Consider the following 27,695-nt stretch of genomic DNA (forward strand, 5'->3'; position numbering starts at 1 on the left):
GTTTACCGCTGTAAACTAGGGTTCTAAACTGGGATTTAACACGTTTGCTTGAGTTTGAGCATCATAGTAAAGCGGAGCTTGACCAAACTGGAAAGTCCTCAGTTGCAATCCCCTTGCATGAAATAGGGTGGGGGGAGTAAAAGGAATTTGCGAGCATGGCAGTTGACAAGCTGTGTTTGTGTATGACACTAACAACCCTCTGTTAAATTTGAATTTGTCATGGCATCTGAGTATAACCTTTATCTTGGAACATGTTCCTGTCTCTTCAGTAATTTCAGTGCAGGTATGGATTGTCCTGCTACTGATGGATGCAGTAGGAGAAAGCAAACCTATGATTCTCTATTTGCCATCCAACCAGTACAGATACAGGATCCCTTGTTGTTCTGAAACAAGCAAGTTGATTATACCTTGACAGAGCAACCTAAATATGTTTTCTCAGAAGCAACTCTCAAGTTCAGCGGGATTTGGATCCAGTGCAGCAGTTCTATGGGTGCCAAAAGCTTCTTTCCATGGAAGGGAACTCTCTCAGCTCCTCCATCTGGTGGCAGCCCCAAATGCACTCTGAAATCCTATTCCTGGAGGAGAGAGAACCCTCCCTGGAACAGGATTGGGGACGCTTTGCGGGGTAGGGGGAAGGAGGAGCCAAGAAATGCATGTTCTGTCATGTTACACCATGACACAGCATGTCGTAGACCAGGATATCTGTGCTCCAAATTAAGCTTCATATATCTTTTTGTACTGCAAGAGTCCAGTGCCATAAACACTGATGGTTAACAATCCCAATTTACATCATAAATATGAGAATCTAACTTGCACTCATGGTTCTTTTTAAGGTAGGTGAAGAAACTGAAGCTTAAATGCCCTGTGATCAATCCAACTTCCCTACTGTCAGTATGCATCAAAGAAAGTATCCTCACTCATTTATGAGATCAAGGAATCCCAGCAATTTCCATAATGTTGAATCATGACCAAGTAATATTGGTCACCCTTCTCTTGAATGAAACATTCCTACGGTAATGTTACAATTTCATCATCTAGCCATACTTTTTATTGTCATGATTCTTTCGTTCCTTTTACATACAATATATTGCTCACAAGCATTCTCTGGGGATGGCTCCCACAATGTGGAATGGTCTGCCTTAGGAGATTCGGAAGGCTCTCTCTATTTTCATCATTTTGCAGAGTGTGTGAAACTGAAATGTTTCAGAAGGGCAGTTTTATAAAGGGATTAGAACTCTAGTAGAATGGAACAGTTCAGGAGAGCACCTTTCTAAAGGAATAGATCTGTAATCTTGTATTATAGGTACCATCTTGCTGTCACAGTATTGTCTTCTGTCTTTGTAATTCCACTTTTCTGCATTGTTTAGAGTATGCCGGGCGTGCCGTAGAGATTTTGTTGCTTGCATTGCTTTCTAACTCAGTAAACCCAGATTTATTGCACTGTTCATTGTTTGTCTTGTCATATTCTGTAATCTGCCTTGAGTCTCTCTGAGAAAGGTGGGCTATAACTAAAGTAAATAAACAAAAATAATTGTCTAATGATGAACAATGACCAAGTTTTACACAGCAGTTTACATATTATAAGCTCTACTTCCCAAAAAGTATATATCCTAAATGTTGTTTTTAAATATTTCATACACCTTGAGAATAAAATGCAATCCTCCCGCAGTTCTTTTTGTTATAGTGCTTTATCCTTAAGAAGTTGAAAACTTTTTGTAAAAGAAATCCGTTTGCCTTCAGAAGCAAAAGTGGGTTTGAAGGAGCCCATATAAAAGGCACCATAGTTTAAAAAAGGATAGGAAAAGTGTCTAATATAATTCTCTACTCTCTCTGTGTGTGTGTGTGTGTGTGTGTGAAGTGGCATCGAGTTACAGCCAATTTATGGCAACCCAGTAGTGTTTTCAAGGCAAGAGATTAACAGAGGTGGTTTGTCACTGCCTGGCTCTGCGTAGCAAACCCTGGTATTCCTTGGTGGTCTCCCATCCAAATACTAACCAGGGCTGACCCTGCTTAGCTTCTGAGATCTGATGACATCAGGCTAGCCTGGGCCATCCTGGTCAGGGTCTGCACACTATAAGGCAAGTTATCTAATTACAGAAAAAACCCCAGATGGGACTGTGTATGGTGTGTGTGTTTTGTTTTTAGACAAAAAGGAATCAGTGAGCCACACTTCATCTCATATTGCTTGATTTACCTCAAAATACTTTTGCTATAACAAAAGACAATGAGTTTTTATACTCTCCTACTAACCCTGCATGACCCAACTTCCCTATTTTTCAGGATTTTTCCTCACCTTGTTGTAAAATAACCAGACAATGTAAAAGAGCAACCAACTAGGAGATTACACATGAGGCTGAATCAGTGGCTTGTAATGAAATGCATCTCTACCCCCTGGTCTGAAACACACTGACCTCTGGTGGTTCCTAGCAAGCTGTATTTCTTAAATTCACCAAAGAAGGAGGAAAAATAGAACAGTATATTGCCCTTTGTAGCTAGTTTGCATAGTATAAAAAAGTAATGGAAAACTGCAACTTTTCCCAGTGTTTTAAATGCTTCCCTGTGTCAGAAACTCAGATGCCAGTGGTAAGGCTAGGACAAGGCTAGAATTTTTTCTTTGACATGGTAGCTCTCTATGAGCTTGTGACCTGGGAGAACATGCAACATCACGTTCACATTTTGCAATGGCACAGTCATCACAAGATGGTTGAACTCTGATCATTTTCAAATTGGCCTCTGATCATACCACACCGGTAATATGAATGTACCACTCTGTGCTCTGTTGCTGAGAAAGCACTGGAGTGCAACTAGATATAAAATTATTTTGAGTAACTGATTGATGGGGGATGTGGAATGGTATAGTACAGCCCCAACTCATCAGATCTTGGAAGCTAAGCAGGATTGGTACTTGGGTGGGAGATCACCAAGGAAGACTTTGCAGAAGAAGGCAATGGCAAACCACTTCTGCTGAATCACTTGCCTTGAAAACCCTGTGGGGTCACCATAGGTTGGCTGTGACTTCACGACACTTTACATACAGAGAGGACTAATTGATAATAAGCACTTAGAACAGTAAAAAATAGTGCCATCCTAATCACAGTTATACTCTTCTAAGCCCATTGAAGTCAGTGGGCTTAGAAAGCTATATAACTCTGCTTAAGATGGCAGTGACAAGCAGGTCAGTACCATTCATTAGCTAGGGCAGATGTTCTCAAACTTCATCCTGTGTCAAGAAGGCATGTTCTTCCTGAAGGAAAGCTATACAGAAAATTGCCCCAGAGGGGTGCTATTTGCATTTACTGGCTAAAGATGGCTTTCAGAGTTCATGGCAAACTTTAGTTGAGGATAGATCGCAGAGGCTGAATTTGTCCCTTGAGGTTTTAAAGCAAATGGAATATCCTCTGCATGTAAATTAGTTAGATCTAGAGTGTTGCAACTTGACAAATGGAGCACTGGCTGCAGAGCGCGCAGGGTATGCTCTTTGTACCATCTGGGCCTCCCCATTCCAAAGATTCTACCTGCTTATTGTAAATTTTTAACTGTCTCCAAATACAGACTGCTTTTCTCCAAGGCCAGATTAAATGCACTGCCATTGGGGGAGTTAGCAGGCAGATTTTCAGGGGTCCCCTTTTCCGAGTGACTTTGTGATTGTGGATCAGGGAGTTTGGACCCTATTAGGCATTTTTTTGTAGATTGTAAAAAGCATGATCTCACCAGGGACAAATGGATCATAATATACATTCAGAGGTGGGGACCTGCCGTAAAGCAAGATATAGTTGCAAAGTTATTGGCTGATACTGACCCAAATGTAACCCTAGCAGTGGCAAAAAATTTATCCATGGTTTTTAATGATACCGCCTCTTAACTGTACTGTTTAGATGTTATATTTTTGTATGTTTGGTTATTTTTGTATTAAGGAATGTATTGAATTTGTTTTGTTTATGACCTGTTGGTCCACAAGCATAAAGAACGGAATAAAGGAAATACAGAAAATTGATAGTGCCCAATTCTAAGTAAAAAAAAAAGACAAAAAGTAGATTGGTATGATTTCCTCCAGCATAAAACCCCACCCCAAATCACTCCAAAACATAAGGAATTGCTATGTTAACTCTCTCAGTACCATTAGTCCATGCTTCCAGGGAAGTGTGACTATTTGTTTATCCAAAGGCTGTTATTCTTAATGATGCTACCCCGATAATTTAGGGTCAATTTGTCACAGAACTGAAATAACAGTAACTGGGAGTTGTTATAAAGGAATGAAATGTAGGTTAATGGAGCTATTCTTGTGCTTGCGCATTATTTTCTCCTATTTACATTTTGCAATAAAACTTGTTCTTCTTGGAGTAACCATACTTGGCACTAAACACTAAAGGTCAGTACTGAATTAAGTGAAGGATGGGTTTCCCCTTTCCCTAGCAACTGGCTGCATCTTCCTATAACTTCTTGATATGGTTCAGTGCAGCATAGAACAAGGGAAGCAGCCATTTTAATTTGAAGGATATACCCTAAAATGTAGCCTTTTAGTTATATATACTGTACTGATAACGTGCATTTTCCTGAACCTTTCAATGGGTGTTGGCTTTGAGCAGAACTGGAGGTTATCTGTAATTTCATGACTCATTTTACAGATGTTAAAATTTTTCAGTGTTGCAGCTGCTGGTGGTGTAGTTTGGAGGGGCAGATTTGTGTGATGTGGGAGGGTTTTCTAAACTCTTCCCTCTCGTGGCATTTCCTTCTGAAAACTGTTAACCAAGCTGTTTTATACTCTCTGAGAAAAAGTTATACAAGCACACTCTTCTTTGAAACTGTGTGTGAAACAAACATAAAGGAAAATCACTGTCTCAGGGCCAAAACGTATTTGATGAAGATCACAGATCTCTGTCAGTCTGTAAAATGTAAATTGTGCAAAGAAATTCAGATCAGAGCCATGTGGGGAGGCGATTTAATTCTTCAAACTGTGCTCAGTTTTGCAAATCAAAACTGGGATCCCCACACTGCTGTTAGCATTTTAAAGAACTCAGATTTTCAAAGAACACCACAACCGGTCTAGGGGGCAGTTCTGATTAGGAAATTGTAGAAGGATATTGTCTTCCATTCCCCAGTTTTGATCCATATTATACCCATATTAAGGGACTTGGAGGCTCATACTACAATCCTATGCACCCTTCCCTAGGAGCAAGCTGCACTAAATACCATGGGCCTTACTTTTGACTCTTAATAAAAAGATACATTGGATTGCACTGAAAATTATACTTTAGGTGAGCTATTCACAAATTCTAAGTAACACAAGTGTTTTGGCTACTGGATGAGCTTAAGAGCAACTGAGGGAGTAGATTTTAGCCCAGAAAAGCTTGTGCCAAAATATATTTGTCAGTGCCACAAAACTCTGTTGTCAAGTCTCAGAAGTTAAAACATTTGATGCAGATCAGTATGACTTCACATAAACATGAAAAATACAGAAACAAATTTAAGATTCTCTCTAGAAAGCTGTACAGGTTATTGCTGGCGCCACCCAGAACTCAGTGCAAACAGCCTATCTTTTATTGTTATGCTTATCCCCTCTGTCTGAAAAAGAATGTACAAATCTGGAGCTTGCAATATTTTAATGCTGCTGCTTGGTCCAACAGTATACCATAATTGACCCTGTGTCCCTGTAGAGCTAGTACAACAACAAATGCAGATAATTGCAGATGGATAGCTGTGTTTCTTGCAGAAAAAAACAAACAGGGGCCTTGTGATACCTTAAAGGTTATCATAAGCTTTTGTGGACATGAGCCCACTTCTTCACATGCAGTGAGTAGATCCTCATTATGCAGGCATGATATGTAGGAGGTATAAGAGCAAAACACAAACAGCAGGGTCAAGAAGCCAGAAAGCCTAATCCTGAAGGGGAGGGCAGATCCAGGGTGGCCGGGAGCAGCACAGCTGCATTGCCTCCTCAGAGGCTTTCCAGCCGCTGCGGAGGCAAAAAAAAAAAAAAAAAAAAAAAAGCCTTAAAAATTGAGAAAAGGGAGAAATCCCCCATTGCCTCCAATGGGGCTGGGCCACCCAAAAAGGTAGTGCACCACCACCACAGCGCAAGGGGACGTTCCTGGGGTGAAAGGGGTGAGGAAGCTGCCTAATGGTAGCTTCTCCCCGGGAATGCCCCGGGAATGCCCTCCCACACCGGCATGGGCTTTCTCTTCTGGGAAAACTCTGCCTGCATGGCTGCACTGGGGGTGGGGGCCAGCGGCGGCTTCTAAGGAGCTCCGCCCCCCTTCAGGAATAGGACATAGAATGCTGCAAGTACAGGGTGAAATGTGATTATGTAACATTCCAGTCCAATCACAAAAAATACAGTCACCATTCACTAATTAGTCTAAGTTGATTAACATGTGTCATAGGTGAGGAGCCCCAGGTTTTGCTAAGGCACTTTATATAGCGTAAGGCATTCTAAGCCCTGGTTCAAGGAAGGGGGGACAATGTGAAACCACTTAATGAATTCCAGTTCAGCAGTTTCATGCTGAATCTCCCTTTGAAGTCCTGTTGTTGGAGTATGGTGATTTTTGGTCAGCAGCAGAGTATTTTACGAGATTGACGTGTTCTCCCAAATTGTGCTTTCAAGCATTTATTTGTTTACATAGGAATTAAATTGTTTGTCAGATGTAGAAAGCAGAAGGGCATTGCTGACACTTGATGGCTTATATCACATCAGAGGATCCCCAGATGGTAAAGCTGATTTTGTTAGGCTCCATAACAGTACTGCCTGTGGGGACCAAGTTGGGATCTCTGTTTCATGAAGGGTCTGTTCTGGGCTCGGTTCTCTGCTAGGTGATTTATTATTGTTGATAAGAAGATGTTTTAAATAAGGGACTGTCTGTAATGGTCCCTGCATTTTAGGTAAAGGGATGTCTGTGGGCCTAGGGCTATGGCTCAGTGACAGAGCATCTGCTTTGCATGCAGAAGGTCCTGGGTTCAGTCCCTGACATCTCCTGTTAAAAGGATCAGGTACCATATGATACAAAAAACTTTCTGCCTGAGACCCTGAAGAGCTGCTACTAGTCAGAGTAGATGATATTGGCTGTAATAGATCAATGGTCTGACTCAGACTAATGTAGTTTCATATGTTTATATATTCAGAGAAAGGAAAGACCACCTCCCAAGACCTGTATGAGAGAAATTTAGTTATTTATGACAGGATGCTGAACACATGATACAATGGACTGGTTCGAGGTGGGAGCTGTAGGTGACAACCAGTGATGTTCTGGTGTTATCCCTGTCAGATGTGCCTTGGAATAGACTATTTTGGGGTACCAGTCTGACTTTGCTGATCTTTTAAAAAAAAATCATTAGGTGAGTATTGTTATCCTAAGAATGCCTATTGTAAATACTTCAGGCATGAGTCCCTGTTCAAGCAACTGGAGGAAATGGGGTTGGAATGTAGGGCTTGATTGTAGACAATGGGTTGTGTGGTATGTTGAGGTTGGTAGCTGGAAGTGTGCAGATATGTGTAGTGGTGATTTTTCAGAATAAGGCGGTGCTTACCAGTCCATCATGTAGTTGTAGAGTAGTGCCTGAAAAGGACTTGTTGGGACTGGTCTAGACTCATGTTAATGGTGAAGAAGTCCTGGTGAAATTTCCTTGAGAGTTTTCTCCTCATGTGACCAGGTGATAAAAAATTTCAGATCTCAAGCACATGAGAGACATTAGCGGGTAGGAGCTGAGGAAGCAGTGCTCTAAGTCAGCCATGCTTGCATCCATTTGGACACCCATGACTTTGCCAGTGATACAACAAAAGTACTGTCTGTTGCAAAATCTGGAGTAATTATGGGTGATAACAAAGTGGCCAAGTTTAGTAGTGAGGTGTGCAATCGTATTTTCAATTATGATGTTCCTGATAGCTTTTAGTCTGCCTTTGTGGAAGATGTTGGTATATAGAATCTTAACATTCACAGTGACCAAGATGGCATTGTCTGGGAGACTGTCAGTGGATGGAAGTTTTCTGTAGCATCTTAGTAGTAACTGAGGGTGATGATGGCATAAGGCCCGAGGAAAGAGTCCATGTAGCCAGTCAACCCTACAACACAGGGACATATTGGGTCACCAGAATTTGTATTTTAGATAGTAAATAGAAGCTTCCCAGGTTTCTAGGGTGTGTCTACATAGATTTGTTCCTGGATGTATGTGGGCTATTCCTTAATTATTTTATTTGGTATTCCTTTGTGGGTTCTGAGTACAGTGGCTTGTACGTACAACATGGTATTGGTGAGTTGTCCCACAGCCTCCTCTGTGTAGTCATAATGATAACTGCTTTTCTTTGTCAACCTCTTTGACTAAGAGGTCAGAGTTGTTTTTGAGGCTGCTTATTGTGTCTTATTCTGAACAGCTGAGATTGTGTTGGAAGCTATGTGGTTTGCTAATTACTTCAGCCAAGGTATAGTGCTGAAAGCATTCTGCATAAAAATCCAGCGAGGCACTGAATTTTACATGAATACTTTTCACTCCATACTTCCAGCATTTCATGCCCCCTTGATCTATGTCTTTTGTATTTTTTCATAACTCCTACATAACTGTCAACTTAGTGCAGCTATCTCGTTGAATTTGAAGATGTCTGAAAGCTTATGCTAGAATAAAGTTTTGTTAGCCTTTAACAGACCCCTTGTTTATAATTCACAGTGACATTCTTTGGAGAGACTCACATATTATGGTTGCAGCCTTTCACCTCTATTGAGATTTGTGGTTATGAGAATGAATTTAAGAACTGGCAGTAAGAAACACACTACAGTAGCTCTCATAACAAGTGTTGGATGCATGAATGCATATCTGGATGCTGTATATCTTATACCGGGAGTACTGCTTCCAAGATGGTTTTATGGTGGCAAGAAGAGGAGAAAGAAATAGAATGGAATGATGTCCTACAGACATACCATATTAAAGGATGCAGACAAAGAGGGCATAATGATTTGGTCTGAAAGATGAGGACCCCCCTTTGGTTTTTAATATCCAGCCTGACAAAGAGTTCCGATGAATTCATAAGCTTACATATTGCTTTGTGCCATTTTAGTTGGTCCTAATGAAAGATATTACAGATTTTTGTTCATTACCTTTAACTTCTCAAAGACTAAGACAGATTCCTAACATTTGTATTATTTCCAGTCAGTTCTTGCCTAAAGTATACTCCTTTCCTGAAATTTGCTGACCCCTTTGCCTACTATGAAATAATGAAATGGCAAGCCAATCCCTTGTGATGATTAATGAACCTTTTCAAAAGAAACCTATTACTTGATTCAAAGTTTTAAAAAAGTAATTCACCATTAATCATTAACAAGCAATAGCCTTACTGACTCATAACACTAAAGTGATCCCATTTCATTAAGCAACTCATTCTTTCGTAGACCTTCAGAATCCTTCTATTTGTTGTTGCATCCAGTTCACAGCGACTTGTGCATTTAAAACACAAACAGACCCCAAAATATTTTAACATATGAACACCTGCTCGGATTTTGAAGGTCTCAGGTTTCATAAGAAAAATGCCAGTTTATCAACTATGAGACAACATTGGCACCCAGTGGCTGAACATATAAATCACAGAAGATGTTCCCTGGAGGTTCATGTGCCCATTTTTTGAAAGACTATATTTGCCATATAGATCCATAAGACGTTTTTCTGTCCAGTCCAAATGGCACAAGTGATTGTGATTGCTTTATTGTAAAAAATAAATAAATGCACCTGCTATGCTCCATAAAATAAGGAGACAGTATAATTGCATGCATGGAGATTCAGAAAGTTTTCTATAAAGAAACCTTAAATTACAATTGCCAGTTTTAATTTGGTATATCTTAGTTTAACTACAGTTTGAGCAAATTGCCATAATTCTTTAAATACATTTGAAAAATTAACACAGGGAAGACATAAAGAAAAAAGACATACTGTACTATGCACCATTCAGAAGCTTTAAAGAATTAAAGTGAAACCAAAGTGAAACAGTTTTAAATCTCAGTTGTTTTAATGGCATTCAAACACATTTATCAACATCAGGGGTGCATAACAGTGCAATCCTTCTAAACCTGTTGATTCCAGTGTTAAGCATAATTTTAAAATGGATCAGTTTTAAGTGCGCATAACTTTAGTAGGTGGGATTTCAGTGTTTTAATATTAGCTTTTCTGGAGTATATGCACATTCTGCCACCATGGGATATTGCCATCAGAAGGGAAAGGCCAGGGAGCAGTTTAAAGTCAGATCATGTTGTGGAAAGGTAGCCACTGCAAAAAAATTCATTTTCAGTCTTTCTTTTCATTGTCATCCACAACCATGAAGGTATTTTAGGATTGCCAGTTTCAGGGTAAAGCCTAGAGATCTCCTAGAATTACAGCTGATCTCCAGAATACGGCTGCTTTGGAGGGTGGACTCTATGGCATTATGCTCTGCTGAGGTCCCTCTCCAAGCTCCACTCCCAAATCTCCAGAATTTTCCTAACCTGTAGTTGCCATCCCTATTTCTGATCAAGTGACCACTTTACAGTCCCACATGACCAACTTTGATAGAAAGGGGCATTGGCATTAGAATACCACAAATGTGGAGCTACACGTTACAGAAGACAAGTGACTGCCACTGAAGAAAGGAGCCTCATGTCTCTTTCTTCCTGTGATGTATGAAGCTACAAAATGTGTGGTATGATGTCTCCTGCTATTACAACTGATCTCCATCCAATAGAGATCAGTTCACCTGGAGAAAATGGCCACTTTGGCAATTGGACTCTATGGCATTGAAGTCCCTCCCCTCCCTTCCCCAAACCCCACCCTTCTCAGGCTCCACCCCAAAAACCTCCCGCCAGTGGCAAAGAGGGGCCTGACAACCCTATGTTTAAGTGACCAAGCTGGAACAACCTACAGTCCTCTCTTTTGACTTGAGTAGTCCAAAGAGAAGAAAGCCCTATAGCAGTGGTGGCGAACCTATGGCACACGTGCCAGAGGCGGCACACAGAGCCCTCTTTGTGGGCACGCGCGCAGTCGCCCCAGCACATCTAGAGAGTTGCAAATCCAAGGCAAAACCTCCCATGCGTTTTGGCCATTTGGTCCCTCCCCTTGCCTGCCGGCCATGCTGAGACCCTGCGGGATCCGCCCGGGCCTGCCTCCCACCTTCCTTTCCCCCTGCTTCCCGGAGCCTCCCGATGGGCCTCCAAGCAGCCGAGTGGCTCCAGAGCAGCAGCAGGCAGTGGCGGGGCGGGCATGAAGCGGTGAAGCCGGGGGCTGCTGCTTCTGCTGCTGCTGGCCGCCCTGGCCGGCGCACAGTAGGAGAAGTACTGCTTCCACGGCTTCCCGGCGGCCGAGCTGCTGCTGCTGCAGCGGGCCTACGCACTGGAGCAGTACGAGGACAAGAGCTGGAAGGAGAGCGTCCACGTCCTGGAGGCCAGCCTGCGCCTCCACCACCTGCTGTGTGACAGCGAGGTGCACTGCCACCAGGAGTGTGGCAGCGGTGGCAAGGCGCCGGGGGAGCCCTGACTCAGGGCCTGGCCCCAGTGCCGCTTTGGAGAGCCTGGCCCCAGTGCCACTCCGGACGAGGGGCTGGCTGAGCTGGATCTCTTTGGGCGCATCCTGTGGCGTGCCTCCTGCCTGCGGCGCTGCAAGCGCAGCCTGCCCATCTTCCAGCTCCACTACCTGCCGGCCAAGACCCTGCGCAACTTCCAGCGATGCACCCCTTACCTGTACCTGCACTATGCACTCTATAAGGTGAGGGGCGTGCCCCCCGGAGACCGTCTGGCCACGCGATCCTGTGTAGAACAACTTCGCTAGCATGGGATGAAGTGGGGATGTTAATGTATGAGTTGTTTTTTTCTAAACTAAAACCTCAGTATTCAGGTTAAATTGCCATGTTGGCACTTTCTGATAAATAAGTGGGTTTTGGGTTGCAGTTTGGGCACTCGGTCTCTAAAAGTATTGCCATCACTGCCCTATAGTGCTGGATGCATTTTCTGCCCTTCTACAAGATCTGCTTCTTCTCCTTAACTAAACTTTTCTGACCTCTGTAGTCCTGTACCTCCACTTCTCATGATTCCTTCAGATCCCTTACACTGCTTCTCATTTATCAGTCTCTGATGTCTTCTCTCAACCCTGTCTTGTTCATGTGATATAGATAATAAGGTCGGAGGCCTCATTACATCTATATTCTGTTTTATCCTGATGGTAAATTTGCCATGTTTCTCTGCCACAAGGCAGTGATGGTTCCATCATAGCTGGCCTCCTGCTCCATCTTGACTTGGCCTGCCTCTCCTTCTCACATGACTGCCACACTATTGGTGCTGGTATGAAAAGCACCATCTGGACCCTTTGGTTTTAATTGTTAAATTTCTGGAATGTGTAGTGGTTAGGAGTGGTGGTTTGGAGTGGTGGACTCTGATCTGGAGAACTGGGTTTGATTCCCCACTGCTCCACATGAGTGGAGGATGCTAATCTGGTGAGCCAGGTTGGTTTCCCCACTCCTATGCATTAAGCCAATTGGGTGACCTTGGGCGAGACACACTCTCTCAGCCCCCCACTACCTCACAGGGTTTCTGTTGTGGGGAGGGGAAGGGAAGGTGATTGTAAGCCGGCTTGATTCTCCCTTATGTGGTAGAGAAAGTTGGCATATAAAAACCAACTCTTCTTCTTCTATTACTTATTATGAAGTACAATTTTAACTGGAATGTTGTGGACGGTATTATTTGGATGTGAGCCGTCCCAAGCCTGATCTTGCTCGGGAATGGGCGGGATAAAAATCTAAATGCATAGATAAATAGGTTAGTGTTAAATAAGTGGATGTGATGAGTAGTGTGACCACCACATATTTAAATGTTTTAGGATGAAGCAGTACATTTAGCTCTGTCTAAATAGAAGATGTTATAAGTAACTATTTTTTGCTCCCAGTCAGGATGGGATGTTTGTTCTCCAAAGAGACGTGTGCTTTACAACCTTTGCCCTTCTCTGTTTGTTTTCCATGCTGTAGCAGGAAACTATCAGCATAAGTGGGACTTCCATTCATAGGGTGTTTTGATGGTACACTCACATCATGTGAAGACGGATGTACCTCCTGCAATGTACCGGCGGATTTTTGCCTGCTGCTGATTATGGATTTTCATCACTTTCCTCCATGCTTCAGGCAGGGTTTTTTTTTTAATTGAAATATTTTTCCAAATGCCGTTTGGGCATGTTTTATCCAGTTAAACATCTCTTTGGTACTTTTTCCTAAAGCCACTCCCCCTTTTTAAAATTTGAAGCTTTGCTTTGTGTGTGTTGGGGGTTGGATATTACTGCTATAAGAGTCTAACAGCTAGCACTCTGCATTACTTTCTCTTGCAGGAAGGAAGAACCGATTGCTTCTGGTGTTGACTGAATTTGGAAATTTGGGTATTTGCTAAAAATGGGTGGATATATAGCAGATTCAGTATTCAATCTAGGTACATTTTTCTTCATTCTTACAAGACTATTACTTAGGACCAAGTTATTGGATGGCGGAGAGAGTGGGCACAATGTATTTAGTCCTGGGGGTGCAAGGGTGGAGAGCCTGGGATTTCCACTTGCAGTCTATTTATGTCATTCCAGAAGTCAAACAGATTCATAAGATGAAGTTAAAAGTATGGGATAGGATGTGGGCTCAGCAAAGGGTTTCCCCTTTTTGGTTGAGAATTGTGAGAAAATGTCAGGCCATGACTCAGAGAGGGGCTGTGGCTCCCTGGTAGAGCATGTGCTTGGCATGCAGAAGGTGCCAGGTTCAGTCCCTGGCATCTCCAGTTTAAAGGATCAGGTGGTTGGTGATGTGAAAGACCTCAGGGTGAGACCCGGGAGAGCCATTGCCAGTCTGAGAACACAAAACACCAATGGTCTGATTCTGTACAAGGGAACTTCAACTACCATGATCCACCAAGGAGATCTGTTTCGGCATTGCAAAGCTAGCCCCTTCTCCACTGAACTAGTCTGGTGCATAACTATGATGGGAAGCCATTGCTGCATTTCAAAATCTTGAGATACTGTGACATAGCAAGGCCCATTTGCCAAAAGTACAGGAAGTTGAAAGGATGAGAAAGTGACTCACAGCATTATGGAAGTGAGGTTCAGGAGCCCAAGCCTCTGAAAGAGAAGACAGATAGAGACAGTGTTGGGTAAGCCAAGATGAATCACAGTGACCCTTCTGGCACATGTACCAAGTAATGTTAAGTCCCAATGAGGTCATTAGCTAGTGATTTCACCCAAAAGTGAAAGCAGGAAGGAGTGACATACTGGAATTAAGAGGAGTGCATGAAGACAAGGAACAGCCAGGAAAAGTCATCTGTTTTACAGAAGGTAGCAGAGAAGCACAGGAGGACATGAGCAGAAGGACATATAACCTCTTAGTCAAACAAAGGTAACATTTTTTGCTCTGAGAGTGTGTAAACATAGCAAGGGTCACCTGGGGCCAGTTATCTGCTTCCGGGTGGAGCCCTGAAAGCTGGCAGTGCTGTTGCGTCAGAGTTTTTGCTGAGTCACATGCCAACATTTACTAGGCAGACTTTGTTTACGGGGTGGTTTGCCAGTGCCTTCCCCAGTCATCTTCCCTTTACCCCCAGCAGGCTGGGTACTCATTTGACCGACCTTGGAAGGATGGAAGGCTGAGTTGACCTTGAGCCGGCTACCTGAAACCAACTTCCGTTGGGATTGAACTCAGGTCGTGAGCAGAGCTTGGACTGCAGTACAGTGACACAAATATGGACAATACAAAAAACAAAGGAAAGTGAACATGCTGCTGGTGATTTTCCTTCTTTCCTTTAGGTGGCAGTATGAGTTTACCGCTCTTTAATTCTAGGGCGTGAGAAGCTGGAATTGTGTGGGACGACAGCCTGCACACACGTTCTGATCTAGGAGTTTTAGTTTCCTGCATAAGAGATAAATTTTTTTTAGGGGAAATGCATCTGTGGCTGATGCAAATATGTTCTCACTGAAGAGGATGCAGTCTATTAATTCGGAAAAAGGGAAGCTGATTGGACTGTTGCAACTGTTCCTCCTCTAACACTCCTGTGTGTGTGTAAAGTGCCGTCAAGTCGCAGCCAACTTATGGCGACCCCTTTTTGGGGTTTTCATGGCAAGAGACTAACAGAGGTGGTTTGCCAGTGCCTTCCTCTGCACAGCAACCCTGGTATTCCTTGGGGGTCTCCCATCCAAATACTAACCAGGGCTGACCCTGCTTAGCTTCTGAGATCTGACGAGATCAGGCTAGCCTGGGCCATCCAGGTCAGGGCCCAACACTCCTAGCCGCCGCCCCCCCCCAAAATTCTCTATCACATTGGCCTTCAAAGTTAACAGCTAACTGTGCAGTTATTTTAATGAATTAATACTATATGGACACAAACACTTTCTTAACTGTCACTGACTTGGAGAGGTGGCTTCAACTGGGCATTTTTACATGTTCTGTGAAAACATCCTGCATCATGAATGAATTCCAGTTAACTGGGCTGTTTCCAGCATTTTCCTGCACTCAAAGGAGGCTCCCGTAATCCCTAAAAAGAATCGACAACAATAAATCTATTTAAACATTCAAGTATTGCAACAACAAAATTTAAGACAGCATAGATGAAATAGCAAAAAAAGATTTCCCCATTCTCCAGTGCCCACAAATGAAACCACATACATATAATCTAAAAAGCCCTGCAGAAAAGGACTGTTTTTCTAGTTTTTTGAATGTCTGCCAATGACAGTAGCCTCTGTACTTCCACCAACAGTCCTTTTCACAGAATCAAAAGCACCATGGAGGAGGCAAATGACCTCCTCAAGGAAGTGCAGACTTGGCAAATGGGGGGACATCTTATTTTCACATAGCTGTCCTCATGTTTGTTGGGGAAGAACAGGAGGACTTTGCATCAGAGGTGCAGTGTGTGTTATCTGTTGGCTCCACTGTTAAAATCACATTATGTGGCTACACATAAGTTTCAAAGTGGAGCCAATAGCACCTCCACCTGACAGTTTACGAATGCAAGAACAGCAAAGGGGAAAGGCTACCAATGCTTTCTGCCTGCCTGAATTGGTTGCAAACAAACAAACAAACAAAAAAGCCAATGTGTGTGTGGGAGACAGAAAACTCCCATTGCAAATCTGATGCAAAGTCCTCTGATGAAGTCTCTGGCACCTTCTAAGTGTCAGATTTCAGCCTAAGGAGCAAGATGGCCATTTCATCGTCTTAGGGTGGGAGAGTTATTTGTATTTATAAAGCTTTGATGACTGGGTACTTGTCAGAGGAGTGGTCAGGATGGGTGATACATGGGAGGAATCAATTTTCCCTCTTCCTTCTTCTGCCGGCATAAAAACCCTTTGAAAATCAGATGCAGGATTTTTGAAAACCTCAAAATATTGGGATGTAGCTCTAAGATAAAGGGCATTTTCCACCTCCTGCATTAAAAAAAAGAAAGAAAACAATGCCATCTCATGGCTTCTTAGACATATTCTTGCTTCTTACCTTGTCCCTATTCTTGGTTTTTGACTATTTCCTTCTCAAGTCTCTTGATTACTAATGGGGTAATTTCCTGTCCTAAAACAAAAGAACACCCATATTTTCTCCTTTCCTTGATTGCAGTCCACCCTCGGCTCCTATTAGTGTAATCCTAAACAGAGTTGTACCGTGAGCCCAAGGAGGTCAATGGGTTTAGAAGACTGTAACTCTTTTTAGGGTTGCACTATTGGTCAACTAAAACCTTTCAGTCCCTGACACGACTTAGCATGATCTACAGCTCATTTCTCTACAAGGTTACTGACGATCCAGAACAGAGGTCCCCAATGTAATGCCTGTGGGTGCCATGGTGCCCGCAAACACCTTTTCCGGCACCTACCAAGTATTTTTAGGAAGTGGGTGGGGCCAGGTAGGGCTTTTGCCCAGCAAGGCTTCTGATTGATTACTGGAGATTTAATTGTCTGTGCAGATTTTTTTTAAAAATGTTGCTTTGGCAGCAGCTGCCACCACAACACAAGGATCTACACTAAAGTCAAGCTGTGGCAATCATTTTGTGGCTGGCTCCTCCTCCTGCAGCAACCATTTTGTGGCAGCCATTTTGTTGCTGTTCCCACCATGCCATGTCAGAATTCCAAATGTGCCCAGAGGTTCAAAAAGATTGGGGACCCCGATCCAGAAAAAAATAAGGACTGGCTTTGTCAAAATGCAATTTTCATTTCACAACCTTTATAAACTCTTTTTAAAATATAACCGAAACGGAGAACTGAAGAAGGATTTTGTTTTCCATTGCAAGGAAACTAGCTGCTAGCTCGTCTGATTACATAGCTATTAATGGCCTCATCAGCATATGTGTGCCCAAGCAAAAGGATTGCCCAGTTTATATGCTGAATGGTTACAAAGGCAGACACTTGGGTACCTTTGTGAGCAGACAGGAAACTGAGAATGTAATTAGATGAAGCGTATTTGTATGGATATTTTTCCTAGCAAATATTTGAGACAACAAGGCACATAACAGAATACAGAATTTGCAACATTCGTTCAAAGTCCGAAACAGAGAAAGTAACTTCATCTTATATTCTGAATAGGATCACTTGTGTGAGAGCACAAAGGGGGCAGCAAGTATACTACTAGGCCTTGGTATGAAATATTTGTAGGGTTGCCAGGTCCCTCTTCACCCCTGGTGGGAGGTTTTGGGGGTGGAGCCTGAGGAGGCAAGGTTTTGGGGAGGGGTGGGGCTTCAGTGCCATAGAGTCCAATTGCCAAATCAGCCATTTTCTCCAGGTGAACTGATCTCTATCAGCTGGAGATCAGTTGTAATAGCAGGAGATCTCCAGCTAGTACCTGGAGGTTGGCAACCCTAAATATTTGGCATTGCATCTCATTCGTAGACAAGGATATACCATTTCTGGAAATGTTCACTTGGATCATTTGAAGCAGGTTCAATGTGAAATGTATCTGAAAAGACAAATCGTGAAGCTGTAGTTTGGATGTAACTAATACAAGCTTCCTTTTCAGAGGGAAGACAAAGCCCAGCCTGTGTCTTCCAGTATCCTGCCAAAGACAGAACTGTTCACTGTTAGCAATGAAGGATGCTCACACTTCTTTAGACCACAGCAGCAATGCCTGCATTGCTGTGGAAACATGAATATGAAATAGAAGTCCAACCTTCATGGGTGACATTTGAGACTTCCCCTTTCACTAAAGAGGAGAGTTTTGCAGTAGAAATTTTAAGGAAAGGGGGCAAAACTGTATAGAACAAATGCAAGTTGAGATTTATTTACTGTTTTGGCAAAATGCCGTGCTATCTAGTAATTTGAATGTATGACTCTTGCAGTTACTAGAAGGACTTAACAGTGACATTTAACTCCTGTACTAATCCTTTGAATCCCATTTATTCGGCATTTCTTCTGAATAACTTAAAATAATGATTCAATTTCATTAGTGAGTATGCTATAATGAGATACTTTTTCTCCACCATTCAGGAAATGCACGAATTAGTTGAGGCTATTTAAGCATTAGCATGGAAATAAATTGTAACAATAAACTGCCATATCTTTCACTGCCTACACAGCAACCTATGTGCTGAGAGGGATATCCTTTTCTTAGGCTGAACAGTCTTAGAGTTCCAAGAATCCATTCACCAATTCTGTGTGGCTGGACAGCATCAAGACATTGACAAGATAATCCCTGTTCAATTATCAAAAAGTTACAAAATAGTTAGCAGAGTTGTAAGGTGTTATTATTAAACAGAAGTAGGAAAGGCAGGCATTTTTCAGAAATGTAGAATATGTAATAGTAATCTCAGAATTAAAACAAATGTTTGCACGGCTCTTGAGATTACATGTATCGGATGGTATCAGTGTATGGGTGGGGGACCATGTTGCAAGTTTGTAATGGGCCCGAAAAAGTAATGCTTGAGCCCCAGCCACAAAAGGGGTATAGCCTACCTCGATACCCCACTCATTACCTTCAAACTAAAAAATCCTGCAGGCCTTGCTGTAGAACAGCTAAGAATATATTACAACCTACCTGGAATAGATGTATGCCATCATCTCTCTAAAGATGTGGCAGTGTGCATTTGATGCCCTAGTGGGGAATAACAGCCTCCCTATTCACCTTCCACCTGGGTTTATCCATGTGCTTGGGTTTGAGAGCCCCCCTCCTTTCCACCATAAAATTATCAGCCCTGGAAATATGCACATAATTAACTCAAAATCTTTGAATTTTTAAAGTTCAGTGAAAGGCCTATGAATAAGTAAGACAGGAGAGTACAAACCATCGCCAAAACACTGGTACAGATAAGGTTGCAACTGGTTCAACCACATTCGACACTTTCCAAGCCTCAATACTTGCAAAATTGCTGATGCCCAGTGGACACTGGAGCTGCTTGCCCTCCTGTGGGACCAGAAAAGAGTGGCTGCAAAGAAGAACCTTTTGGTGGTCATCCCATCTGCCAGCACCTATAACTGAAAACCATAGGAATGTCAGGTACACACAAAAGCCTCCAACAGGGAAAAGTAAACCAACTAGTCAAACTGTGTAGCTGAAATTAAGGCTAGCAGTCTGACATAACTTTTATCAGCCCTAGATCCCAAGCCTCATCTGCCCACATTCCTTACCTATTGAGCACTACAAACCAAACTGAAAGCTCTGAATGCAGCCGCAATTCAGAAGGTTTGAGTCTCCAAATGGGGAGGCAATACCATTTCCCCAATTGCAGTCCTTAGCACTATTCCTAATAGGTAGGGTTGCCAACCTCCAGGTACCAGCTGGAGATCTCCTGCTATTACAACTGATCTCCAGCGGATAGAGATCAGTTCCTCTGGAGAAAATGGCTGCTTTGGCAATTGGACTCTATGGCATTGAAGTCCCTCCCCTCCCCAAGCCCCACCTTCCTCAAGCTCCACCCAAAAAACCTCCTGCTGGTGGTGTAAAGGGACCTGGCAACCCTAGTAACAGGTAAGGTGACCCATCCTGATGCTGGACCACTGTACCAGGGGACCCTCCCTTCCTGCTTAAGCAAGCTCTTAATGGGGCCACATTCTAGTCTTCCAGCTTGGTGGAATACAACTGTACATTTTTGCACCATCTGATCAGTCTTGCCTCTTTGTTGCCTGATCAAAACCCTTTAAATTGAACAGGCCTATAGTAACAGGCCTCCTGAAATCCTACCTTGCTGGGGTTTCCCTAGTCCACCCTTCCATCAGTTTCTTAACTCTGAAGTCTTTAAAGTGTCTGTTAAGTTCTCTGCTTTGAATGAAAAGCTAAGGTGGCTTAGGTAAATCTTGACTTTATTGATTTATTTTTCTTTTCTTTTTATTTATGTCAGTGTGACCTATACAGAACCCCTCCATTCTTTTATCCTTAGCTTGTATGTTGGTTTACTTCAGTCACAACTTGGCTTTCAAACATATGTTACTTGAGATGAATCTTCTGCAAAGTATGGGCATAAGGACTTTTGTATCATCATCATCACTTCACCATCTGGTAGCTTGGCAAAGTGGTAGTTTTTAGTGCCCCAACAGGTTCCTGCACTTTTTAAGGCGATGTGAGCTCTAGCCCTGTGGCAAACCATTAACAGATTCCAGCAGACGGCAAATCCACGAAAGCAGTTTTATTGGTTATCATCGACAGGTTTCAGAAGCCATATTCAAAAGGACACTAGTAAGGGGCAAAGGCAAGGTGCAGAGCATATATGGAAAGCAACAGGAGATAACTGGTAACCTAGGCAACCCCCCTCCCAGAGGCAGGAAGGAACACTTGCGGGTATTCTTCACGGTGGATTTTGCTTCGGTTTCGAATCGGAGCAAACAATAAACTGATTTAAATAGCTTTTTCATGGCAGCGCAGATTCTCCCCCCATCCCGAGGCATTTTCAATTTTTCACGGGAGAAACAGCGCACTTCTCTGCGCTGCTTACGTCTGCTGCCGCTCATGACTCAATGCTCCAAATCCGCCTAATCCCGCCCACTCTTCCCATGATCCTGTGTGTGTGTGTGTTGGGGGGGGGCATCCTGAGAGCAGGGAATCCAAGCCAAAAACCCCATCACCCTTCTGAAGAGGGGCAGCCAGTCTGTTTTGGGTCTCCCTCCTGCCGGTGCGATCCTGTGTGTGTGTGTGTTTGGGTGGGGGGCATCCTGAGAGCAGGAAATCCAAGCCAAAACTCCCATCACCCTTCTGAAGAGGGGCAGCCAGTCTGCTCTGGGTCTCCCTCCAGCCAGTGCGATCCTGTGTGTGTGTGTGTTGTGGGGGGGCGGCATCCTGAGAGCGGCAGATCCAAGCCAAAACCCCCATCACCCTTCTGAAGAGGGGCAGCCAGTCTGCTTTGGGACTCCCTCCTGCCAGTGCGATGCTGTTAGAGTGGCAACTCCCCCAGCCAATCACCGTTCTTGGGGGAGGAGAAAGGAGACGTCCCAGGGAGCGAAGCAAACATTTTTTCATGGGCATCCGAGCAAGAAAACGCTCTTCTACTGGAAAGTACGGCTCAGAAGTGGTTTGGATTGCCTCTCTTTTAGCCCGGCTTATTTTGCTCAGTGGGGGAAAACACGGATCTGCAGTGAATAACCAATATTTGCCTCCGACGCAAGTCAGCATCGAAACAGCAGCAAATCTCCGTGAAGAATACCCCTTGGCAATTCCCACAGTATGGGAATTTATGAAGACTAAACACGGGGCACAGATTGGCCTTGGACAGAACAGCACAATAGCACCTGGGAGCAGCACAACCGCACTACCGCATACCATCCTCCTGGCTTGCTCCTGACAGGCGATCTCTGATAAGTGGAAGATCCTGAATTTCCAGCACTCTGCATATGACCACCTCTTTGGGAATATTCCTTGTACAGCCTGATTTCCAGTCTCATGAATGCAACTCAGTGTCGCTGTAGACTGGAAGGATCCAGAAATGACATATACTAAAATCTTTTAGCCAAGGTACTTGGAGCTATCATATGAAAATGATCTGTGGACTCAAAATGATTTGCAGTTGTTTCATTTCCCTGAGTATAAGTACTCTACTGGTTTGTTGGTCTATTTCCCTGTGTAATAACCCTCAAGCAATCCTAACATGGTGTAAATATGTTAGTTATAGGACTCCAGGTAGCACTTTGCGCAATAAATATAACAATGCCCATTGGATACTGACAGTTGCATCATGTAATATAAAAGTCTGTCTTGATCAAATGCCCCCAATAAATTGTATAGACAACAAGCACATAAAAAGCACACTTACAAATACAATCCTAATGCTTTTAATATATTTGATTTGCAGCCAGTATAGCTTTGATGAAGTACGATGAAAACTAAATATATTTTTAAGAACAGAAAGGTTTCAGTAATGAAATAATCCCAGAACTTGTAAAACGTGAAGACTTCCAGGGATAATCTCATTATGTTAGTTGGACATGTTAATTTAAAAACAAAGATCATCACCAAAAATGCCATATGTCCAGTTATACTGAAATAGACCAGGAGTTCCAAGATTGGCAACTTCAGCAGGACAATGCGCAGTTTACACTAGATTTATGTGTAAATTATAGTAAATGGCCTCTGTGGCAGAAAAGAACAATCAGTTGGACACATTTATAATTAATCTTACAGGTTGCCAAGGAAAACAGAGACCCTATAAATGAACATTTATTCAGATCATACATCTGTATCCTTCAAGGAGCTATCATGGATATTCTTCTAAAACCTTAGTCTAGGAGTATTACATAGGGCTTCTTATATGACATAATGTACAATGTCATAGATTTTCTTTTTACCTCAGGTACATAAATTTTGCTCAGCTAGACTTTTAGTGTATTTTACTTCAAGGTGAACTGAAAGCATGGTCTGAAACCTAAGTCCTGTAAAAGCTTTTTTTGGAAAAAGTAAAGTGTTGAACCTTGCAAATATATGTTTTGGGTATGCTCAGTCTTAATAACTTGATACCACATAGCAGAGTGCCACTCTTAATAGTCTGCGAATCAAAACAAAGCCCACATAAACATGATTTTTATTCTCAGAGGAGTCAGGTTCTAAGTGTGTCATTTTCTATAGATATACTGTAAAAGGTAACAAACTTTCACACGGCCTAGCCCACTTATTTGACACTATTTACTCAAGCATGCTTTTTTTTTATTATTGGCATCAGACAAAGCATTACATGAATATAACTTTATGTACTGGTGTCACAAGCCAAGGAAGCCAAGGAATCTTGGGGGATAAGCAGCGCAGCTGGGATTCTTCAGAAAAGAGTTCAGATGGTCCTAAGAAACTGGTTTAGGATGATCTCCAGATCATTTAGTTTTTTGTGCCCCACAGTCCAGTAAAACAAATGATTTGCCATACAGTTTTCCCCACAAGAACGTTTGTGATTGGCATACACTCTTTTTGTAGGCCATTATTTCATAGGACAGCAAAGTGTTTCTTCCAGGAGAAGAATTAATGGAAGAGAATCTCTAAATATTTAACAGTGCCATCCTAAGCAGAGTTACAGCATAAGGCCACTGAAGTCAATGTGCTTGGAAAGATGTTATTCTTAGGATGGCACTGTAAAATTTGTTATCTACCCATTTGGAACCTTTGGGTCGGATGGGTATCTAACTGAACATAACCTTCGTTTTGTTAGAGCTAACCAATAAATGTTCTTTCTTACAAATACCTCTGAATTTTTAAAGTAAGGATTTATCATCTATCGGAGTTACCTACAAAACTGACATGTTATTTAAATTATTTAAATTGGGATCTTACTGTTGGGATCTTACTGTTAGAAACAGAGCCATGAAAAAATCAAGGTGCCTCAATTGTTCTACAGTATTGTTAACATTAAAATTGAATGAGGAGGGGCTAAAAGGATTGACAGACCAACAGCTCTTTCTCAATTGTGGGTGATGGTGCATGGCCATTCTTAGTTGGGGTCAGCAAACTAGACTCCAGCATAGGGTTGCTCCAGCATAGGGTTGCAACCTCCAGGTGGTGGCTAGAGATCTTCCACTATTACAATTGATCTCCAGGTGACAGAGATCAGTTCACCTGGAGAAAATAGCTACTTTGGAAGGTTGACTCTATGGCATTATACCCCACTGACGTCCCTCCCGTCCCCAAACCCCACCCTCCTCAGGCTCCACCCCTAAAATCTCCAGGTATTTCCCAACCTGGAGCTGGCAACTCTACTTCAACATGCCAACTAGACATGAGCCCCACCAAGCAGTTGACGTCCAGCTTCTTAGAGGGACAAATGGTGTTCAGTCACCCAAGACCGTGTGATCATGGGCCTTTCCATGGTGGGCTGAGTCCTTTGGAATGGCCTGCCACAGTGGGTGGCTTACAGTGACCTTTCCTTCCCATCCCACAACAGACACCCTGTGAGGTAGGTGGGGCTGAGAGAGTTCAGAGAGAACTGTGACTAGCCCAAGGTCACCCAGCTGGCTTTATGTGGAGGAGTGGGGAAACCAACCCGGTTCACCAGATTAGAGTCTGCCGCTCAGGTGGAGGAGTGGGGAATCAAACTGCTCCAAACCACTGCTCTTAACCACTACACCAAGCTGGCTCTCAGTCCCAAGTGACAGTCCCTAGCTGGCTGCCAGGATCAGGAAGAAACAGTTTGGGCACCCAGCATGGAAGAAGTAGAGTTAGGGATAGGGGAAGATTAATGACATGACTGGATCAGGCAGCAAGAAAGAGAGTTTAAATTTAACTAAAGACTTACAGCTGGAGTCTCCCTCAGCAGATAACGGGGTTGTGTATACAATGAATCTTCAGCAGAAGCTTCATGCTTCTCATCCATTCATCACTCCCCTCTCCCCTGTCCTGTGAACTGCTCACTGCTAAACTATTATGCAGACTGGCGCAAAGGCAGAGCAAAGACATAAGGAGAGGACGCTGGCCACTGTATAGGAGTCTCCAATGCTTGTTGGCTGTGCTGGCAGAAAGGGAAGTACTCTGCCTAAAGACAGATGTGACTCAGGACTTTTAATCTGTCCTTGACTGTGAAATTGATGTCATCTTGCCCCCTGAGAATACAGATAGTAACTGCTGAGCTTGAATTTAACCAGCACCCAAATCTACCATCAGTGATATCTTCTTGTTAATACCTTTCCCATTTTAGGCATCTTTGGATACAACATTATAAACAATTCCATATCAAAATATTGTCGAAGGCTTTCATGGTCAGAGTTCATTGGTTCTTGTAGGTTATCCGGGCTGTGTGACCGTGGTCTTGGTATTTTCTTTCCTGACGTTTCGCCCGCAGCTGTGGCAGAGGAGTAACACTGAAGGACAGTGTCTCTCAGTGTCAAGTGTGTAGGAAGAGGAATATATAGTCAGAAAGGGATTGGGTTTGAGCTGAATCATTGTCCTGCAAAAAGTATCAAAAAAGTATCAAAGGTAATGTGCTAATCATTGTCCTGTAAGTATCAAGATAATGTGCTAATGAGGGATTGGTATGTTAATATGGAACCATTGTATCCTGAAGTGATATGTTAATGTGTGAAATCCAAAGCTTTCATTTAGGCCAGTTTTCCATAAACAGCATTATCTTCAAAACAGTAATAAACCTAGAGTAGGAAGAAGACACCCATGACCTTTAGCATTGTAAAAGAAACCAGGGTCCATGATTAAAATATCCATAACTCACCAGAAGTGGGGAGAAGTTAAGCACTATTACCAGCTGTCAGCACCTGAAAAAATCAAACAGAATAGCTAGAGGAATGAGATATGAAAACCAATGTGGGGAATTGTGTGTTTCTGCATTCTTAATTGCTAAAGTGTCATAGGTTACATGTTCTACCAAATTAACCACCTCCAAGGAAATAAGTGCTCTGGGATAAAATGTACCTCTATGAGTGTGAACAAAGGCATTTAAAATAAAGTAAGCAAGAAAGTAAGACTCTTATAAATATGAAGTGTAAGAATAATTATCTCACAGATTACTTACTCTGCTGTTGCATTTTGTAAAACAACAACTCAGTTCCATATAACTGCCAAATAAATGGCTGCATTATGAAGTTTTCATGTCTGCCTTGGGTTTTCTCCATAGATGTGCTCTGGGAGTTCAGGCTTGAAATTTAATTCCCAGGTGTGCGAAGGCCCAATTTACATTGGGATTGTGGCATACAGGGATTAGGGGTTTATGCCCCCCAGACCATTTTCTCACTTGAAATGGCTCCAAGGACCTACTACTTCCCCACTGGTGCATCTTGTGTGTAGTCTATCATATCAGGAAAATGGCATATTTTAGATTGGAAAAATAGTGTGAGGGAAGGATTAAGTCCCCTCTCCCCATACACTAGGGTTGCCAACCTCCAGGTACTACCTGGAAATCTCCTGCTATTACAACTGATCTTTATCTGATAGAAATCAGTTCACCTGAAAAAAATGGCCGCTTTGGCAATTGGACTCTATGGCATTGAAATCCCTCCTCTCCCCAAACCCCGCCCTCAGGGTCTGCCCCAAAAAACCCCCCAGTGGCGAAGAGGGACCTGGCAAACCTACCATGCACCATGGTCTCAATGCAAAAACCAGGCCTGTACATGCAGAATTAAGTTCTAAACTCCCAGAGCATGTTTGTTGACAGGATCCAAGGTGGACATGATGACTGTGTAAAATAAGAATCAGCCCCAAGATTTCTTCCAGAAGGTCTTCAGAGAGGAGGCTTCAAAACTGTGGAGCAGCCACCAGTATGTGTCTCATGTTTTCACCATTCATCCTTTTCACATTTAAGGAATTCCCAACAATTCTCAGCTAATTATGACATTGTGATGTGTGAGCAGTAATATGGAGCAATCTGTTCAGAGCATGTAGGGTTCTATAACTCCCTGAAGGATTTTTTCCAGTGAACAAAATAGTCAATTGACTTATGGAATAGGAGGCTAACTATGGCCAAAGACACAGTGGCTTCAAATGCTAGGTGCCCTCTCACCTTATTTCAGCGTTATCCTGTCAACTGGTTCATTGGTGAACCGGGGTTGCCAAAATGGGAAAGAAGATTGCAAGTGGAAGAAAATCTGTACAAAATCTGACTGCACACAATGCCAAGTTCTTCTCTGCCATTATTGATTGCATTTGTGGAATGTTGTCCAAGCAGAGGTATTTAGTATAATCAGACTCATACAACCCTGATATTCATCTTGTTCACTGTGATAATTTTCTGATAAAAATTGCTCATATCCATCTTTATTCGGATGTTGTAATCGTCAGAAAAGTGCTTAATTTAGAGAGAAGAAAAAGGGGACAAGAAACTCTTGAGTTGAGAGAAATGCTTACTCTCCAGAGTAATAAAATCTGCTGCTACAAAGCTGGAAACTTATACTTACTGGTTTGCGCATTCATACATGAGATCCGAGAGAGTAAGGCATGAGTACAGTAGAAGAACCAGAAGAAGAGTTGGTTTTATATGCCAACTTTCTCTACCACTTAAGGAAGAATCAAACTGGCTTACAATCACCTTCCCTTCCCCTCCCCACAACAGACACTGAGAGAGCTCTGAGAGAGCTGTGACTAGCCCAAGGTCACCCAGCTGGCTTCATGTGTAGGAGTGGGGAAACAAATCCAGTTCAACAGATTAGCCTCCGCCGCTCATGAGGAGGAGTGGGGAATCAAACCTGGTTCTCCGGAAGATCAGAGTCCACCGCTCCAAACCACTGCTCTTAACTACTACACCACGCTGGCTCTCAACACCTTATCCTAATTCATACACATTCAAGAACCAGTGTGGTTAGTAGCTAGAGTCTTGAACACACAGGTTTGAATCCCTACTGTACTATGGAAGTTTGCTGGGTGACCTGGG

The sequence above is a fragment of the Euleptes europaea genome, chromosome 8 (genome assembly GCF_029931775.1).
Source record: "Euleptes europaea isolate rEulEur1 chromosome 8, rEulEur1.hap1, whole genome shotgun sequence".
Lineage (NCBI taxonomy): Eukaryota > Metazoa > Chordata > Lepidosauria > Squamata > Sphaerodactylidae > Euleptes > Euleptes europaea.